Here is a 21,407-nt window from a genome sequence, read left to right on the forward strand (position 1 = left end):
AGGTTGCTTCTATGTCTTGGCTATTGTAAATAGTGCCTCTATGAACATTGGAATGCATGTATCTCTTTGAATTATAGTTTTCTCCAGATATATGCCCAGGAGTGGGATGGCTGGATCATGTGGTAGGTCTATTTTTAATTTTTTGAGGAACCTCCATACTGTTTTCCATAGTAGCTGCACTAATTTACATTCCCACCAACAGTGTAAGAGGGTTCCCTTTTCTCTATCTACTCCCTTCTCCAGCATTCATTATTGGTAGATTTTTTGATGATGGCCATACGGACTGGTAGTTTTGATTTGCATTTCTCTAATGATTAGTGAAATTGAGCATCTTTTCATGTGCCTGTTGGCCATCTGTATGTCTTCTTTGGAGAAATGTTTATTTAGGTCTTCTGCCCATTTTTTGATTGGGCTGTTTGTTTTTTTGATATTGAGCTGTTTGTATATTTTGGAAATTAATTCTTGTCGGTCACATCATTTGCAAATACTTTCTCCCATTCCGTGGGTTGTCTTTCTGTTTTGTTTATGGTTTCATTTGCTGTACAAAAGCTTTAACGTTTGATTAGGTCCCATTGGTTTATTTTTGCTTTTATTTCTGTTGCCTTGGGAGACTGACTTAAGAAAACATTGCTATGATTTATGTCAGAGAATGTTTTGCCTGTGTTCTCTTCTAGGAGTTTTATTGTGTCATGTCTCATATTTAAGTCTTTAAACCATTTTGAGTTTATTTTTGTGTATGGTGTGAGGGAGTGAAAAGCAACTGTGGTTTTTTTTTAAAAACCACTAAAAGATTATTCTGGAGGAAGATGAACCATTACCCTCATTTATATTATTGAGGTCATAATTGTCACCTTCATATACACATATGTTCACAAACAGTACTTTATCATCTTTATTAATTCCCATTCTTGACCTTTTGAGGTCTTCCATAGTCACCATAAAACTTAAAAAAAAATACTGAAATCATTAAAGATGAGCTTTCTTCCAAATGGCTGCTTTAAAACCCTTAAAATCCATATTTGCCTTCTTGGTGTGCATTGAATCCCTTCATCTTTACTTATAACCCATGAAATGCTCCACTACTTTGGCTTGATAACACTGTATTTATCCTGTTTCTCCTCTTATTTCCCTGTCCATTCCTTTTGTTTTCATGAGCATCTTTTCTTCAACTTTCTCATTAAAATATTAGTGTTCCACAAAGTTCTGTCTTCAACCTATTATTCTTCACGCTCACGGTTTCAGATATAACTTACATAACAGTAACTCCCAGATTCCTAGACCAGACCCTCTGCTGAGCTTCAGACATTTCTAATTGGATGCCCCTAGGTACCTCAAACTTCACCTGTCCAAAATTGAACTTAACATTTTTCCCTAAATATCTTTCTCCTCTGATTTTTCTGTATCTCAGTGGTATCACTGCCCACCTATTCACTTTTGCTAGAAATCTGGGAATCATTCTTGATCATTCCAATCTTCTAAATTTCTTCCCACATCCAATTCTTTAGTCTTTCTTTCTCCTTGCTTTTACTCCCCTAGTTCAAGTGTAGTTAATCTTTTTCTGAGACAGTGGCAGTAGTATCCTAACTGGTCTCTCTTGTTCCAACCTGGTCCCTTATGAAATCCATTCTTCAGAGTGGCTAAAGTGATCAAAATCCTTTAATTAAAAACTTGGAAAAATAATTGCAGCAGATATAAGTGGCACTTATAAATTAATAAGAATGAAAGAAAGCCTCAGTTGAAGAAAAGGGAAAGATAAAATAGTCTGTTTATGAAACTGAACAGTTGACCTGAAAAGAGTTCAGCCTTGCTAATAGTGGAATAAATGCAGGTTAATGTAGCCCCCTTTTTTGGCCTATATGGAGAGTTTTAAAATAATAACCTACTCAGCAAAATTACAGTAAAATGGGGGTTCTCCTACATTGCTGGTAGTAGTAGTGCAAATTTAATCTTTTTGGAGAGCAATTTGATGATATAATTAAAAAGGCTTAAAATTTGCACCTACTTTGACCAGCAGTTCTACTTCTAATAATTCACTTTAATGAAATAATCCTGGATGTGTGTAAAGATTTATGCATAGAAATTGCAGTGATATGTATTTATTGGAATGATAGATATTTAATGGAGAAAAATTGTAAACCTTTTAAATGGCCAACAGTAGCTGATTGGTGAAATAAATAATGGTCTCTTCATATATCAGAATACTATGCATCCAGCAAAAATCATATTTTAGAAGACTATTAAATGACAAGATAAAATGCTTTGAATATAATAAATGAGGGAAAGTAAGGTGCCAAAGTACCATGTGAGAGATATGATTTGTGTCATAAAGTTATGGTGTAAATTGGGTCATATTCTTTGACTTCTTAAAATTACCTCAAACCAAATAGCACGAAGCCTTAAATATCTTTCTTGTGAGGTCTCCTCCCTGTAATTTTCAGAATACTGGATACTTACTTGTCTTGAAGGGGTCATTTTTCTTCCGAATGCCAAGCAGAGCGAGAACGAGAGTCTGAGTCTGAGCAATATTGCCACTGCTTCTCAAAGTATTTTAATTTCAAGGGCAACAGCTAGCTGCTGAGAAACCCCATACAGTTGTTTTGTTGTACCGTCCCTTCTGCCTAGAATCTTTCTCTTCCCACCCTCTTGCCTGGCTTTCTTCAGAAATCTCTGAAACTCTGGCCCTGCTCACTCCCATCTCTTGTGCCCATCCTCTTCCCACCTCCTTCCATTAGGTACTTTTTAGTTTTGTACATATACCTTATACATACCTTACTTGCTTTACCTGTCACATTTAAATTTCTTTTCACTTTGTGTATCTTTCTCTCCTACCATTCTGAGTTCCTTGAAGACAGGACTAGGTCTTGTCAACTTTTAGATCCTTAGTACCTAATGTAGTGCATGACACTGCGTATTTGACAACTAGAGGATGAGATATTGGGACATTTTTATAGTTTGCTGTCTTTATCCAGACTATTTCACAATTTCACTTTATAAACTTTACATTTTTGAAGTCCTTGCTGTAAATTAAGAATGATTTACAATTGTTTTATAATCTTGTGTTGGGACCTGAATCATTTTGGATTGGTTTTGCAATTCTTAGATTTTTATCGCATCAGTGGTCATGTTAGCTTTCAGATAAATCCCATATTTTACAAGCTTGAAGTAATTTTCTAATAGTTATGTAAATTTATTCTGAACTACAGTGGCCTCATTTCCATGGTAACTAACCACCTTCAGGAGAGAACCTGCAGGTATTCTAGAAAAGACAAGGAATATCCACATGAAATAAAATGAAATGTGATATAAGGTTAGAACCTAGATTTATGTGGAATACAGGTGCACGGTTTTTGACCATGAAAATGTTACAGAATAGAGCCATTGAGATGCCTGAAGATTCTACCTGCTTGTTGTTTGTGCATTAGTCAAAATACAGCATGAGAAGAACTCAACTCTCTATTGTGATTTTATGTTAACAAGTGACCCTAATGAGGGGGAAGCTTTGTGGGGCAAATAAGCAGGAATTGTGGTATAGAAATGGATCCCTGGTTTCTATAAAACCACTAAGAGATCAGCACTGAACCTCATAGAAGGAATAGGGTATGATGAAAAGAGAGATCTTTTTGGTGGCATGTCGCTGTTTTCCAGTCTCTGGCCATGTGATCTTGGATCAGTTTACTTCAGCTTCATTTTTCTTATTTGTAAAATGAAGATGAGAACACCTTCTTTGTAGTGATGGTGTAAAGAAGATGCCTAATATAGCACCTGACGCATTGTAGGCATTTAGTAAATGTGCCTCAGCTAATGTCCCCGGGGTTCAAAGAATCTTTCCTTTCTATCTAAGCCCTCTTCACTTGATCCTACTTTCTTTGGTTCTTTTTTGCCTGTTTACCTAGATTCTGCTTCTTCCTTGGATCATTCAGATTGACATCTCAGAAGACTTTCTGTTTTGGTTTTGTCGCATGCCACTAACCATCACATGACCTTTGCACCATATTTTGCAGTCCGTGAGCCAGGCCTGTCACACTTCACTCTTGTGCCCAGTCTAGTGCATGCTGGACTTTTGCTTGTCTAGATGAGCAGATTGGACAAAATATTAATAAGCATTCTTCGGTCTTTATTTAAAGAACATAAGAATTGTAATATTAGGGCAAAGTCATCCCCTTCTAGCCCAGGAATAAGTGAGGAAGTTTGACTGTCATCTTTGGCATTACTACTCTACTTCCTAAATTACATGTCTTGACCTCAGAATTTTAAGCTTAGCCCACTCCGGGTCTCCTATTCATTGATTTTAGATATATTCAGTATTTCTGAGGGAATATGTTCTATTTGGTATTTACTGTCTTACTTTTATTGAACAATATTTCTTTTACTTTAAGGGGTGCTATCAAATTTACCAAATTTGTTGCAGAGATCCATGCTAGGAAGAATGTCAGTAATTTTAGTCATATTGTCAGTAAGTTTCTCATATTAAATATATTACATCTAATAAACTCCCATTCTCTTCTTTAATTTTAGTTATATTCCTCTTTCTTCATTAAAGAGACGATAGCCAGAATTGGGAGCAGCAGAAGTTTTATGAACCTCTTACTAAAAATTGAACTCAGAAGCTCCAAAATGGGAAGTAGAAAGATAATCTCCTAGTGAGAAGAATATCTAGAACATATTTCTTCTTCATTGCAGATTTCTTCCACCTTTACACAGTCCCACTCCCTACCATTGTTTATTGATGACACTTTCAGATAAACCCAGTTTATACACAGGGATGGGATCTTGCCCCAACAGGAGTATCTTATCTCAGTACAACACAGTTACCCTTAATTTATCTGAAATGTAACTGCTTTGAATCGTAATCTACATTCCGGAATAACTGCCAAAAAGCTATATGAATCTAAATCTATTCTGCTTTTTCCCAATCCCCATTGTAATGATAACCAACATTTTACTGGTCTTTTTGTCCAGAAAGATTTCTTAGATTGAGATCATGTCAGAGATTTTCAAACTTTTTTATTGGGGGGGCGGGTGTGCAGGAGGCAAGGAACTAAAAAGTAAAATCTCATTTTGAAAGCCAGAAATTTAAAATATTGATAGATAAACATGGCATTACTCTACTGGAGGCTGGGCAGGGTGGGCGTAGCGTTTCCTCACACCATCCCCTTCATTGCTTATTTAGATTTTTTTCTGGTCTGTGATTACAAAAACAGAATTTCAATGACTATCTTAAAAGTAATATCAAAGATATTTTTCAAGCAGTATTTATTCAGTATCTACTGTAAATTAGGCAGAAGGCAGAATCTAGTTTCACTGGAGATAGAATCAAATAGGATGCAGTTCTCATCCTCAAGGATACAGTAGGCAACACAGAAAAGTAATTAAGCATTTCTAGCCCAGAATGACAAAAGCTGCATTATTATGTGTCAGCCATGTCTTTGAGACTCATTCTTGTCCAGTTGATTTCAGTGATTCTTGTTCAGAAAGTAGAAAAAAATTACACTCTATGTTTTTAACAGATAAATTTATTCCTTGAATTTTTGACATCACATTGTGAATCAGAAAAGGAAAATGAGTCCAAACTTTTTTTTTTAATTGTTCTTTGCCATTTGAGACAACATGGATGGACCTTGAGAGCATTATACTAAATGAAATAAGTTAGAGAAAGACAAATACCATATGATTTCGCTGATAGATGGAATCTTTTTTTTTTTTTAAATAAATTTATTTATTTATTTATTTTTGGCTGCGTTGGGTCTTCGTTGCTACGTGTGGGCTTTTCTCTAGTTGCAGAGAGCAGGGGCTACTCTTCATTGCGGTGTGCAGGCTTCTCATTGCAGTGGCTTCTCTTGTTGCAGAGCACGGGCTCTAGGCGTGCGGGCTTCAGTAGTTGTGGCACATGGGCTTAGTTGCTCTGCAGCATGTGGGATCTTCCTGGACCAGGGCTCGAACCCATGTCCCCTGCATTGGCAGGCGGATTCTTAACCACTGCGCCACCAGGGAAGCCCTGATAGATGGAATCTTAAAAACAACAACAAACATATAGATACAGAAAACAGATTGGTGGTCGTCGGGGGTGGAGGGTGGGTGAAATGGATGAAGGAGATCAAAAGGTACAAACTTCCAGTTATAAGATAAATAAGTCCTGGGGATATAATGTATAGCATGGTGACTATAGTTAACAATACTGGATTGTATATTTGAAAGTTGCTAAGACAGTGAATCTTAAAGGTTCTCATCACAAGAAAAATATTTGTAAAGACTTTTTTTTTGATGTTAACTAGACTTGTTTTGGTGATCATTTTGCAATATTACAGGTATTGAATCATTACATCGTACACCTGAAAGTAGTATAATGTTATGTGTGAATTATTTCTCAGTAAAAGTTTAAGAAATGAATATTTATGTGAAAGATAAAATTCAGTAATGATCACAGGCCTAAATTATTTTCTTCTATAGTTTTGAAGAAACAGAATGGACAAAATTTGGTTTGTGAACTTTGGAATACTGAGAAATGACTGGGGTCAGTTGGGTGTTCTGTGTCATTGTCAAAACCAAATCATTTGGCAAGATGCTGATCTTTGCCATCCATTTCTACTTCCGTCTTATATGGTATTATTCTTTTTTCTCAACTATTTTTTCAAATGGTAGCACTTCTTTTCTTTTTAAACCCTTAATCATAGTAATTTTCTAGTAGTAAGAATGACGGGGTGGTGAAGAATATTTTTTTCCTAAAGAAAAAATGTTTTCCATTTTTTTCAACATTTCTCTGTATTGGGGAAATTTCATAATAAAATGCTGAAAGAATTTTGCAGCAAACACCCACTACCTAGAGTCTACAATTGACATTTATTGTAATTGCTGTATCACATGTCTATCACTCGATCTATCCATCTGAATTTTTTGATACATTTCAGAGTAAATGGTAGACACCCCCAAATACTTCAGTTCATATTAACTAGGCATAATATTTAGTTTGTGGGGTTTTTTTCTTTTGAGGTGAGATTTATATACAGTGAAATGCACAGATCTTAAGTGTACTGTTAATGTGTTTGTTGGGCTGTACTTGCCCCCCTTCAAGACTGAAGAAAGAGCCCAGAGTCAGCAGCAAAGACCTCAGTGGTTTAATGGATGGGAGCTCTCACATGTCTGAAGCAAAGTCCTGGAGCCACACCCCATCATGTGCATCAGATGGCAGGGCGGGACATGGTGGCAGTCTTCGCTTCCAGGGCAGAGGGTGTGGGGTGGGGGATAGGGAGACTACCAGTTTTAGGGGGAATTGACGTCAGATTGGCTCATCAGTTACCAGGGAAACCAGCAGAGGGGCACACCCCTCACTGGCCCCAGAGTAGAGAGTTCTGTTCTAAAGCTAGAACATCAGTAGCTGGGGCCTAGGGCAAGTATGTAGGAAGGTCAGTCATGTGAGTAGGCTGTAGGTGAAGCAGGCACTGGTCGTGCAGGGGATGTATAGAGAGCAAGAGAGCAGCCAACTTAGGTGGCCTGACCATAGTGTTTAAACAATATGCACTACTATACACCAAAACCCCTATCAAGATACAGACTAGTGCCATCACTGCAGAAAGTTCCCTCCCCAGCAAATCCTGTCCTTACTACCCCAGAGCCATCTACTCTTCTGGTGTTTTCCCACTGTGTATTAGTTTTGCCTCTTCTAAAGCTTCATATAAATGCGGTCATGTCATCTATACTTGTTTATGTAAGGATCCTTTCACAAAGCATAATGTATTTTAAATTCATCCATGGTGTTGCATAATTAGCAGTCTATTCCTTTTTATTGCTGAGTAGTATTTCTGAGTATTATACCAGACCTTTTCCCAAAGTGGTTGTTTATTCCTACAGACAATGTATGTGAGTTCTCTTTGCTCCACATCCTGGCCAGCATTTGGTGTTGTCAGTCTCTTTAATTGCAGTCATCCTGGTGACTGTGTAGTGGTATCTCTCTATAGTTTTAATTTGCATTTCCCTGGTGATTAATGATGTTGAATACTTTACCATCTGCTTATTGGTCATTCCTGTATCTTCCTTTGTGAGGTTATTTTCTAGATTTTCTAAACATAGATTTTCTCTGTAGATGGTACATGGGTTTGTCAGTCATCTTAAAGAGAATTCTTAAAGTGTTGTGTTAGAGAATTGTCCATTTATTGGTACCTGAAAGAAATGGCCAATAGGAAAATTAAAACACTGATATAATTTCAGGCCTTTGGTTTACATGTCTTTAGAAATAGTTGAATCTTAGCTCTCCATCACTTCTACTTTTATTATTTTTGGATTTGAAATTTTTCTCAGGATAGCTATTTGAATTTCTCTTGAAGTAACAAAGGAATAATGTCAAATGTGCTGTGACATGTCAGTAATTTACAAATTGATCCCAGATATGTTTGCTTTCATATATTGCTCTTTGATAGTATCTGTACCTAGAGTAAATAATTAAATTTGCTTAGTATATTAGTCTTCATCTAATTACAAGGTTTTTTTAAAAATCTAATAACAAAATCTAGTCATTGCATTGGCAGTGGTAAAACACCTTTTTGCCAAAACCCTGGGGAATTTTGGCTTTTCACGCTTGTAGGTAAATTATTTGTGATTCATTGGCCCTGAGGTCCAGTCAAAGAAAACTATAGAATCTAGACCATATCACACTAGTGTGTTAAAGTGAGAAAATAATATGTAAGCAAACTGTCACATTGGCCAGAGTTGTTATCTTCAGCCCTTTTTAGTAGCAACATAATGGTTGATTTTCAGTGATTGTGTAACAATTATACTTTACATATATATGCTTTACATTTTGAGACTTTAAAGAGATTTAATAAAGTACATGTTACAATACCTGACTCATAGCTGATACTCAACAGATTTTAGTTCTCTTTTCTCTTCTAAAACCCTTTAGAGGTATTGTTACTAATCTACTGATTGATAAAGCTTCTGAAAGTCCCCAAATTATATTTTCCTCTTAAATTTTTTCCTTGGCATGCTGAAAATAGTTGGCTCATGCATTTAAAAAAAAAAAAAATGGAACAGTGACAGCAGTGGAATTATGAGCCATTTTGATTTGCCAAGAAATTTTATTATAGTAGAAATATCATCAAGCAACTTTTATTCACAAAGTATAGTCTGTATACTTTATCACATTTATGTTATATGGATCTACCTGGAATATTCTTTAAATATCTTCTGTACTAACAAACAAGGTGTTTTTACATACATACGTATGTATTCTTATATCCTTTTAAGGAAAAGTAATTTCCCTAAAATCACAAAACACATTTGAAGGCGAAGCCCAGAACTTCTGATTCCTGGTCTAGTACTCTTTAATCTAAACACTTTCATCAGTGTTTACCAATTCAGTAGGGTCTTTATTCTCTTCCAGTGGTTTTAAAACATTTTTAACTACTATAAATAGAAAGAAATAATTTTGTGCTACAATCTAATATACATATATATGTCTGTCTCTGAAATAAGTTTTACAGAGCAATATTTACCCATACTATATGAGGTGCACTGTTTCTTAATCCACTTCATCCTGCCTTTTCCTGTTCCATATTTTAAAAAATTGATTTCATGAAACATTGATAGGTCAGCTGACAAAGGGGTGGGAGTAGTCCGCTCTGATTGGGAGGAGTATCTAATCACTGACATTGTTGAGAATTGCTGGCACATTACTGATGGAAAAACATCAGTATGTGCTAGTGTAATAACTTCCTTAGTCACCTTTTTATGTTAATTTCTAGGACTACTATCGCTAAAGTCTAAAGTATTAATGTTTTAAATATTGAAGTTATTGTTTTTACCTTGTATGGACAATGTACTTCTTCAATGCCTGCACCCAAATTGACTATGACTATTGGACTGCCCTTGGCTTACCAGTGGGTGAACAGTTTGAAAAATATTCTGCTTTGCATTGAACTGCTGGAGCTTGTATTGAGCAGCAAATTCAGAGATTTATTGAACTTCTTCTAAGAGTTAAAATGCTCATTTTCAGCTGCTCTGTGGAGTTTTCAAGCATATATACTTTAATTTGCATTTGGAAAAAGTATACAGAGATTTTTCTCTGCTAGGCCAATTTGGAGAATTTTCATGAGTGGTAAGGAGTGAAAAATAAATATGTCAGTAACAGTTTGATAAATAAAGAACATGTTTAAGAACAAGCTTTTCATCTTTGGAAATGAGGAATTAGTTCAGAAGAAGCTTAATGATCATTTACTGGTTTTGATTGAATTATTATTCAGGGAACTATATTCGTTCAAGGTTTTCATAATAAGATTACAAGATTATTTCTCCAGACTGTAAATTGATACTACAAAAATAATTTTATTGCTTTTTTAGATTATAAGAATAATTGATATTTTATATTCCCTCTACAAAAGCAAAAGAAATCTGGAAAGAAGAAAAATTAAAGTCACCTATAATCTCATCACCCACAAATAGCATTGCTGTTAACCTTTTAGTTTATGTATTTCAAACTATTTCATGAACAAATTCATGGTTTTTTAAAAAATGAAGTAATACCATTCATTCTGGTTTTTTTCTGTGTCTTTTCTATTGGGTATTGTGGTCACATCTCGGTGTCAGGACATACAAATCTATATTATATATAGTGGAATTATAGCAGAGTCAGCAAACTTTTTTTAAGGACCAGATTTTTAGTCTTGTGGGCCTTAGCCTCTGTCACAACTACTCAATTCTGCCATTGCAGCAGAAAAGCAGCTGTAGACTATACCGAAACAAATGAGCATGACTGTATTCCAGAAAAACTTTATTTGTGGAAATGGCCCTTAATTTGCTGACCGCTGCTATATAGTATTCCAGTGTTTTCATTTCTTTATCCAGGCCCCTAATAAATAATGCAGGTGGTTTCTAGTGTTTTACTACTATAAATAACACTTTTATGAACATCCTTATACGTATACATTTGTACACTTGTTTATCTTTTTATGATAATTTCTAGGACTACTGTTGCTAAGTCAAAGGTATTAATGTTTTAAATATTGATATATCTTGCTAGGTTGCCCTTCCAATAAGTGGTATCACTTTATTTACTTACCAGTAGTGTGGAAATACTGGTTTCCCCACAATTTCCCCTGTGTTGGTGTCATCAAGTTTTTTAGTCTGTGTAAATGGGATGGGAAAAAAGAGATCTTATTTTGCTTTTTAACTCACAGGGGGGTTGGACATCTTTTCAGATTTTTGTTGACTTTTATTTTCTTTGTTCTTGCTGGACAATTTTTGAGTTGTCTTCTATTGACTTGTAGAATTGTTTATGTATTCTAAATATTCTTTGACAGATGAATTGCAAATAATTTATTCAGATATTTCACGTATGTTTTTTAACAGCTTTATTGAGGTAATTAGTTGATACAATACAATGCACTTAATATATTTAAAGTGTACAGTTTGATAAATTTTATATGTTTACGCACTTGAAAATATCACCACAGTCAAGATAATTAACATATTCATCATTCCCAAAGGTTGCCTAATGCTTCTTAGTAATCCCTCCCACCTGCCCTTCACACTCCTTATCTCCAAGTAGCCACAAATCTGCATTCAGTCACTGTAGATGAGTTTGCATTTTCTGAAGTTTTATATACATGGAATTACACAAGTATGTGCTCTTTTTTTTGTCTTGTTTCATTCAACATACTTGAGATTCAGCCACACTATTGCATGTATCACTAGTTCCTTTTTTTGCTGAGTAGTATTCTGTTGTATAAATATATCACAGTTGTTCATTCACCTTTGATGGACATTTGGGTTGTTTCCAGATTTTGGCTACTTAAAATAAAGCTGCTATGAACATTCTTATAATATACATTTAATTTTAAGGTGTATTTTATCATACAGAAAATTTTCGTTTCTATGTAGTCAATTATGTTGGGATTTTTCCTTTTGGAATTGGATCTTGTTTAGGCTGCACAATTCCCCCTCCCCCTAATTAAAAATATTCTTTCCCATTTTCTTCTAATACTTTTGTAGTTTATTTTTACTTTTTGATCTGTGGTCCATCTGGAGTTTTTAAAATATATGGTAATAAGTGGAGATCAAACTCTGTATTTTCCCAAATGGATTGTTACCCCAACACTATTCTTGCCCTACAGTTATTTGAAATATCACCTCTATATAATCCCATTTTCCAAAATTATATGGGTCTTATTGCTAGACTCTATTTTGTCGATCAGCTTGTCTATTCGTACATCAATACTGTACCGTTTGAGTTAGTTTTGATATTTTGTTGAGAGTCCCTCATTGTTCTTTATGAAAATGTTTTTGCAAAATTTTTGACTGAAATATAGTTGATTTATGATGTTGTGTTAGTTTCAGGTATACAGCAAAGTGATTTGGTTATATATATATATTTTTCAGATTACTTTACATTTTAGGTTATTAGAAGATATTGAATATAGTTCCCTGTGTTATCCAGTAAATCCTTGTTGTTTATTTTACATATAGTAGTTCGTATCTGTTAATCTCAAACTGCTAATTTATCCCTCCCCCCCCTTTCCCCTTTGTTAAGTTTGTTTTCTATGTCTGTGAGTCTGTTTCTCTTTTATACATATAGAGTCTCACATTTTTTAAGTAGACTGTGAAATCAGCTTGTCAAATTTTCTTAAAATTTTTCTTGGGATATTAAATGGCATTTCATTGAATTTGTAGATTAACTTCAAAAGAATTATAATTGACCTTTTTACAAAATCAAATCTGCCCAGCCAGGTGTATGTATGTCTCTCCACTTTTATTATTTTTAGCTAAACATTTTTAATAGGTAATATACAGAGGATAAAAAATATATATATAATGAAATATAACCCTATGTCCTAGCCCCCCCTCCACAGAAGCAATCACTACCATTAATTTCTTTTATATCCCTCTAGAGAGATTCTGTTCCGAGTCAAGCAAAAATATGTGCAGAAATGACATTAGGTATAACAAGCGGTCAGAGATTATTGTCATCAGGAGCAGATGCAGCTTTTCTGGGGCCTGGAGTGAAAATTATTTTGGAAACCTTGTGTAAGAAAATGAATAGAGTAGTTATTTACAATGAGAAAACTACAACAAATTAGTTTTTAAAAAAACTAATAATCACTACAAACAACACAAAATTCCAGAAAAATAACATTTCTTTTTGACTTTTGACACTTATGTAATGTTTGTTTTGGCTGCATTTTATTTGACTGTCTCCTCATATGACAATGATTTTTAAGGTCATTTTCTATGAGAATAGAAAGTTAATTTGGTCTTTTTGCTCCAGTGTTTAGGCTATGGTGACATGAATATGACTCTGCACCTTTGTGTCTCTGTGTTGGGTCATGTTGGTACAGTGGGCAGAAGGAATATTTCGGAATCCATTCTATACTGAGACAGCTTAAGTATACGTGGATGCTTTGGCAAATCACATAAATACATCATCCCACTAAACCAACTAAAAGTATATGTAGTTCAGTTTCCTCATGGCTTGCCTTGAGTTCAAAGACGCCTTCAGCCACTCCACTGTTACCCAACATGAAGGGAAGTAAAAATGGAAAAAACAGTGATGTCTTAATGGATTGTGGTTAAAATAGCTTATTCTTTAGTGGTTCCAGTCTTTTGCTACTTCAAACAGCGAGCAGGGAATACCCTCATGTCTGTGTAAATGTGTGAGTCTATCTGTTGGATGAATCTCTCAAAGTGAAATGCTGGATTATAAAGAGTATATGCAACTTAGATTTCGCTTTACTATACTTCATGTATCTATACTTTATAGATACTGATTACCCAAGAAAGATTGTATCAGTTTGTATTAATATCAAGATATATGAGAATGTCCATTTCTCCTACTCTTGTCAACCTAAGAGGTAAAAAATAGTATCTTGACATTTTTATTTGCATATTTTTATACGAGTGATGTTTAGTATCCTTCCATATATTTCGAAGTGTATTTATTATGCACTGTACAGTCATATCTTTTTCTCATTTTTTAACTGGATTGTGAGTTTTTTTACTTTATTAGAACTTTTATATTTTAAAGAAGTTAGACCTCTGTGTACCCTTTCCCCCCCCGTCTTTTTACTTAATGATAGTTTTTTTTTTTTTAATTTATTTATATTTATTTTTATTTATGGCTGTGTTGGGTCCTCGTTTCTGTGCGAGGGCTTTTCTCCAGTTGCGGCAAGTGGGGGCCACTCCTCATCGCGGTGCACGGACCTCTCACCACCACGGCCTGTCTCGTTGTGGAGCACAGGCTCCAGACGCGCAGGCTCAGCAGTTGTGGCTCACGGGCCCAGTCGCTCCACGGCATGCGGGATCTTCCCAGACCAGGGCTCGAACCCGTGTCCCCTGCACTGGCAGGCAGACTCCCAACCACTGCGCCACCAGGGAAGCCCTTAATGATAGTTTTTAATCATGCACAATTTAAATTTTTTATGTAGCACAGTATGTTTATCTTTTACGGCTTCTTGGTTTGTGTCATATTTAGGCCTCCTTCCAAGATTATTTTTAAAAATCTCATGTTTTCTTCTAGTGCTTTTATGGGTCTGTTTGTTTTTAACCATTAAATCTTTGATAGATATGGGCTTTATTTTGGTATAAGGAGTAAGGCATAAATCCAGCATTATTCTTTTCCAAATAGCTACATCGTTCCTAGGATTATTTACTGAGTTAGGCATCTTTTCCCCCTGATTTAATGTGTCACTTCTGTCATGAGAATTTCTTACATGCCTGGGTCTATATTTGTGGCTCCATTCTTTTATACTTTCTTTTATGTCCTTTAGTAAAGTTTTATAGTTTTCTTCTTAAAGGTTTTATACTTTCCTTGTTAGGTGCATATCTATTTAATTGTTTTTGTTGTTATTGTGAATTATATTTTAAAAATTGTACGTATGTATTGTATGAGAATATGAGTGACAGAGAAAAGTATGTTAATCATTTATACTGCTAGTTTAAAAAATTTAGATTTAGTTCTAATAGCTTTTCAGTTTATTGCTTTGGCTTTTATTTTTCCTTTTAAATTTTATAAGTAATACAATACCATTATTAAATAATCAAACCATGTTAGCAAAGTAAAGCTCCTTCATTGCCCCTTCCTCAGCCCTACCCCTTTCCTCAGAAGTAACCACTGTCATCATTTTAGTGTATATACTTCTAGGTGTCTTTAAAAAGCATTTACGTGTGTGTACATCTAGAAATATATTTTTTGTTAACAAATAGGATCATCCCATCTGTTTTGCAAATTGCTTTTTGACTTTTTAATCTTTAGATTGTTCCATGTTTGTACATGTAGACTACATCAGTATTTAAATGCTCAAAGCAGTGCTTATTTATTAAACTTTTAACATGCAGTGAGTCAACTAGAGATCTTGTAAAAATGCTGATACTGAATCAGAGGGTTTAGGGTGGGGGATAGAGATTCTGTGTTTCTAACAAGCTCCCAGTTGATGCCAGTGCTGTCGTTCCTACACTCTGAATGGGAAGACTATAACATATCCTTCAGCTAGGTGTACCATAGTTTAATTATTATCCAATTGATTAAATCATTGAAGTTTCCCCTTGGCTAAAAATAGTATGACAATGCACACTGGAATTTTTCCATGAAAGATTTCTTGAGTATTCTAGTAGACAGTCATTGCCATGGTGTGCTTGTGTGAGGGAACAGGAGATTTCTCCAACTCCACCCCTATATTTGTATTTTTCTTTTTCTTAATTGCACTAGCTAGGACCTCCAGTAGAATGGTAACTAGTCTTATTGATACTGATTCTTTGATGGGAACATAAAACTTGTACAGCCTTTGGTAATATTTACAAAATTTTTAAATATGAAATCACCTTGACTAGCTATTCCCTCTAAAATTCTATTCTTCTGAAACTCTTACACGTGTGTACAAAGATCTATATGCAAAGATGCATATTACAGCATTACCTGTAATAGAAAAATTAAAAGCAACCTTAAATGTCCATTAGCAGGAGAGTGATTCAATAAACTGTGATATAGTCAGACTCTGGATCACTATGCGGCTATCAGAAGAGAGGTGGCCATATATACTGATATGTAAGATTACTAAGAGAGAAACACAAGTTGCAGAAGAGTATTTATTGGCTGATCCATTCTATATCTTTAAAATGTGTGTATGTGTGTAGTGTGTTTGAAATACATAGAAAAAATTTGCAAGACTCACACACCAAAAATATTAGTAGTGTTTATCTCTGAGGAGGGTAGTGGTATTGGGCTTGATAAAGGGGAGGATTTTATGTTTCCTGTATTCTTTATACCTTTTGTACTGAATACTTATTCAAAATGATAAAAAGGAAGATGGAGAAAAGAAAGCAAAAGCTAACAGAAAGAACCAAGTGAAAGAATACCAAGGAGTAGCCAGGAGCAGACAAATCTAAATCATCCAGTAGTCAGTAAAAATTTCTAAATAGACAATCCATGAACGTGCAAAAGGTCAAATGGTACAAAAGCATAATGGTACGATGAAATACCACCTCACACCCATTAGGATGGCTACTAACAAAGAACCAGAAAATAACAAGTGTTGGTGAGGATATGGAGAAATTGAAATGCCTGTGCACTGTTGGTGGGAATGTATAGCCACTTTGGAAAACAGTATGGTATTTCCTCAATAAATTAAAAATAGAATTACCATATGATCCAGCAGTTCTACCTCTGGTATACTCAAAAGAATTGAAAGCAGGATCTCTAGGAGGTGATCGTACACTCACATTCACAGCAGCATTATCCACAATAGCTAAAACATTAGAAAAAATCCAAGTGTTCATTGACAGAGGAATGAACAAGCAAAACATGGTATGTACATACGATGGAATATAATTAGCCTTATAAAGGAAGGAAATTCCGACACATGCTATGACATAGATGAACCTTGAGGACATTATGCTAAGTGAAATAAGCCTGTCACAAAAAGACAAATACCATATGAGTCCACTTATATGAGGTACTTAGAGTAGTCAAATCATAGAGACAGGAGGTAGAATGGCGGTTGCCAGGGATTAGAGGGAGGCCATTGAGTGGGGTGTTACTGTTTAATAGGTATAGAGTTTCAGTTTTACAAGATGAAAAGAGTTCTGAAGATGGACTGTGGTGATGGTTGCCCCAAAATATGAATGTACTTAATACCACTGAGTTGTGCGCTTAAAAATGGTTAGGATACTAAATTTTATCTTATGTTTATTTTACCACAGTTTTTAAAGTTGAGGGAAAAAGTATATGGTAACAAGTCACTCTCCTTATTTGCCAGTTTCCCAGTTACCCTCCTGTGAGATAACCACTGAACCAGTTTTCTGTAGATCCCTCTATGCATCAATAGCTAATTATATCTCTTCCTTTTGAATTCACATCTATGTAACACTGTCGTCTTCTCTTAAAATATCATACCTTTCTATCTTACTTTACAGTTTATTAAATACATGTCTTTATTATCTCTCTCCCTCACAGCATCCAGTAAAACGTCTTTGTAGCTTAGTAGTTGCTTATTAAATATTTGTTTAATAATTGAGCAAACAAATGAATTCTGTGGTCCTGGAAGTCACAAGAATTGGGGAGTTCTCTGTGTATATAAAAAGGTGATGATGTATACAGTAATCTCCTTTAGTGACCCCCTAATGCACGGTTCTCACACCTTAGCATGATGGAATAATCTGGGAGAACTTGTTAAGATGATAATTATATGGGCCTTATCTTTTGGAATTCTCAAGCATGTGTGGTGAAACCCAACAACCAACATTTTTCTAAGTATCTTTGCATATCTCTGCAAATAGTCTATGAATCTATTTAAGTCATTTGTATGCTCCTACAATGCTGAAAAACAGAGGGCTTACAAATTGAGTTTAGCTATTTAGGGAGCATATCTAATGTATGTATAATACTAAGTGAAAATAATCAACCATGAGGCCTTCATACCTTCTCTGTGTAAATGTGGCACACAATTAATGTTCATCATGATAATAGTGGGATATACAAAGAACAAGTATGTTCAGTCTTGTCAGGGAAGGGGAACCTATATTTAATAAAGATTTTTGTGAATTCTTCACCAGAAAACCATGTGTAGAGCTGTTTGTCAAATTTAAGAGCTTTAAGGACCCTGGACCCTAAGACCCCAAGTTTGAGAAACATTGCACTAGGATTAAATTCTGCAGTCACAAAAGCCAACTTATAAACATAAATGTGAGTGCTGAAGTTATATGATTATTAAGATTTTATATTATAAACATTTAAAAGCACATTTTAAAACTTATGCGGAAAATTCACAGCAAAGATTAGATTTATGAATTCCTATTGGAGAAGCAGTGGTATAAAACATTAAATCCTTGAGAAGCTTGAGAGTCCTTGAAAAAATTCTTATTCTCAACATCTAATTTTCTGATAGTGCCCATTAATGGAATTTTTAGAGTTCAAGTAACCATTGATTTCAACAAATATGCATTGAACACCTATTATGGTTTAGGCCACTGGGGTTTCAATGGTAAATAGGGCAGTGATGACCTAGGAATGGGGAGGAAAAGTGGGGGTGGGCTATGGATCAGGAAAAGCTTCTTTAAGGGATTGTTTTTAGAGCTCTGAAGGATGAGTACCTGTTAGCTAAGTTGAGAGGTAGGGGTAAGGAAGTGCAGTGCAACTGGACGTGGAGGTACAGGGTTAGGATAGAAATGTAATTTCAAGGTTGTGTGGCAACTCTGTCATAATGTTGCTTCATAATTGATTTCACCTGTTTCACCTGGAGATTAAGGAAAACATTCACCTTCATTGGAACAAGAAGCTTTCTCAAGAAATGTTGGAGGGTTCTAATGTATTTTTGTTAGTTGAGCCAGTACTTACAGCAGACTTGTGATTAGACTGTCAGACAACATCCCTGAGGGGATTTCAGACTGTTAAAAATGCTTGGGTTTTATTTGTTGGGATTTTTTTTAAGGACTTAACATGTAATTTTGTGAATTATTGAAAAGAAGCTTAAGAACAGCAAGTGTGCAGTTTAACATAAAATGGACAAAGTTGCTTTATTTCTCTGCTTAAAGTGCTTTTTAAGAATTTCAATGCCTAAACCTTTAAAATCAAACAATAGAAACTCCAACATTTCAGAGCTAATGTAAATGAAACCGGTTATAATCTTCTAAATAAAAGCATAATAAAGTAACTTTGAAACTTTGGTGTTGGCCCTATATTGTTTTCTGTTTGAACTGAGTGGCAATTTCCATCATTATATAACAGTTATGGAATTAAGTGATGTTTCCAGTAAGGGAATTTTGCAAGTGTAATATGTTTTAGTATTAAGTTCTACTTGTGCATTTAGCAATTAAAATTATTCTTGTAATGATGATGGCATTAGAAGGGATAGGGAGCTGTCAAAGAGAATTTGAATCTTAATTATCTCTTTGGTAACAAAATGCATAATCTTCCATTACGCTGCTTATTTTCTTATGGTAATTCACTCATTTGCTCTCTGGTTATCAATTTAACTTCCCAACCACAAACATCTGCTCTTACATTGTGTTTAATTGATGTGAATACTATCTACAGAGAAGTTAAAATCCAGAGAACATTTTAAAGGCATTATTTTATAATTCATGAAAGGGAAAAGTAAATGATGAATTGAACATTGTTTGTGATGATTTTTTTCTAATAGTCTTTGAAAGTCCGTTTACTGAAAATGCATACTAAAATTATATTAATTGAATTTTCTTTTGAAGAGAATTTTGCTGTTTTCCAGAATTACATACTCTGCTTTAGGGGGCGCCTCAGTCCCTTAGACTTAAGGCATATGTCAATTCCTCAGAAACATGGTACCATAGTGGTTAAGATTGAAGGCTTTGAAGGTAGAAAAAATTGTTTAGTACATAACTAATCTGAAGAAGAGGGGTGGGTACAAATTGTGTTTGTTTGCTTATAATTTTTAAAATGAAAGGTAAATCATTCAAAAAAAATTAATGGTTACCTATAGGAGAAGGGAGGGAAAAGGGTAGAGAAAACAGGGTTAGAAGCAAGACTTGTTGGAATATACCCTTTTTTTGCAGATTTTAAATTGCTGAAAAGGGGAAGTAAAATGAAACAAATGACTCTATATGTGTAACTAGTTGGTAGTATAGCCACACAGAAAGTTAAAATTCCAAGTGAAAGTTACTGTTCCAAATAAATTTAAAATAGTAATTAAACTATATATACCTAGTAGAATATTCTCAAGGACAAAAAGAACTCCAGAAATCTTCAACTTTTTTCTTTTGGTGGAAATGTTGGTATTGTTATTCTGAGACTACTGAGTGTAAGATAAAGCATATAAATAATTAAGGTGGCGTCATTGAGAACAGAGATTTTTGGCATGAGAAAAAGGAAATAGAGATGTAAAATGAATAGGATCCCATTAAAACCTATAGTCTCAAACTTAACTGGAGATACCAGAATGAAATCATAATTTTATATTTAAAAAGTACAGATTTCCTGGCTTTGTCCACAAATAGGACCTAAAAACAGTGACCAGAATATACTAAAGACCACTTGGATCATGTCAAAAACGACTCAGGAACTTCCAGTGGACTCAGGCTTCCATTGGTCAAAGATGGGATAGTTTGAAAATGAAAAGAAGGATAACTTCAGTGGATTGAAACAAACCAAATATATTTTAATCTGTGAACTCATAATGATACTTTTAAAAAGCCTTCATTGATCACATTTGGGAGATGATATTAGAGAACCAGATCGTTGTTTTGGGAATTGGTAAGCAAAGGGAAAGAATCGAGCATTATCCTGTTCTTTCTGTAAGAAATATACTTAAGGGTAACCAAATAATTGATGAGGGGATTTTTCTCTTTATAGAAGGAATGATAGAATAAGAATATTACTATTTTGCAACTCCTTTTGTGTAGGCAATGATTATCAAAGACTGTTAACATCACAAGAGACACAGTCACACATTATGAACCCTCCCGATGGAAGGACAAGGCACTGCCTATGAAGTAGTCTTGGGGGAAAAAAAAGAGACTGACTCCAATCAAGCTTCTACATTTAACTGCCTGTATATAGGATGAATATGTTAATAACCCCATGGCAATGCAGTCAGCAAAAGACAGACTGCAGGAAGTTCTGCAGGATGAATGACTTCTTCGACAAACACATTGCAAACAAAGATAAGAGATAAAGGAGGAACATGTAGATTAAAAGAAACATAAGAAACAATGCCAATGAATGTACCTTGTTTGCCCAATTAAAATAAAATAAATCACCTTTAAAAAAATAGGCCAGTTAGTGAAATGTGAATACTAACTGGATAATTGATTATAGTAAGAAATTATTACAGATACCAACCTGATGATGATTTTGCTTAGAAATAGGAGTTCTTGTTTTGTAGAGGTACTTAATTAAGTATTCATATGTGAAATAATATAAAACCTGGAGTTTGCTTTCAGAGTAATCTGGGAAGGCC

General features: G+C 34.8%; 1 protein-coding gene across 4 annotated transcripts in view; it reads left to right on the forward strand.

Moving 5' to 3' along the window:
• Window positions 1-21,407, forward strand: part of NEO1 (neogenin 1) — a 249,018-nt gene that overhangs the window by 112,316 nt on the left and 115,295 nt on the right. The gene's annotated exons all lie outside the window — the stretch shown is intronic.

Source organism: Eschrichtius robustus, chromosome 1 (genome assembly GCF_028021215.1).
Source record: "Eschrichtius robustus isolate mEscRob2 chromosome 1, mEscRob2.pri, whole genome shotgun sequence".
NCBI classification, from domain to species: Eukaryota; Metazoa; Chordata; class Mammalia; order Artiodactyla; family Eschrichtiidae; genus Eschrichtius; species Eschrichtius robustus.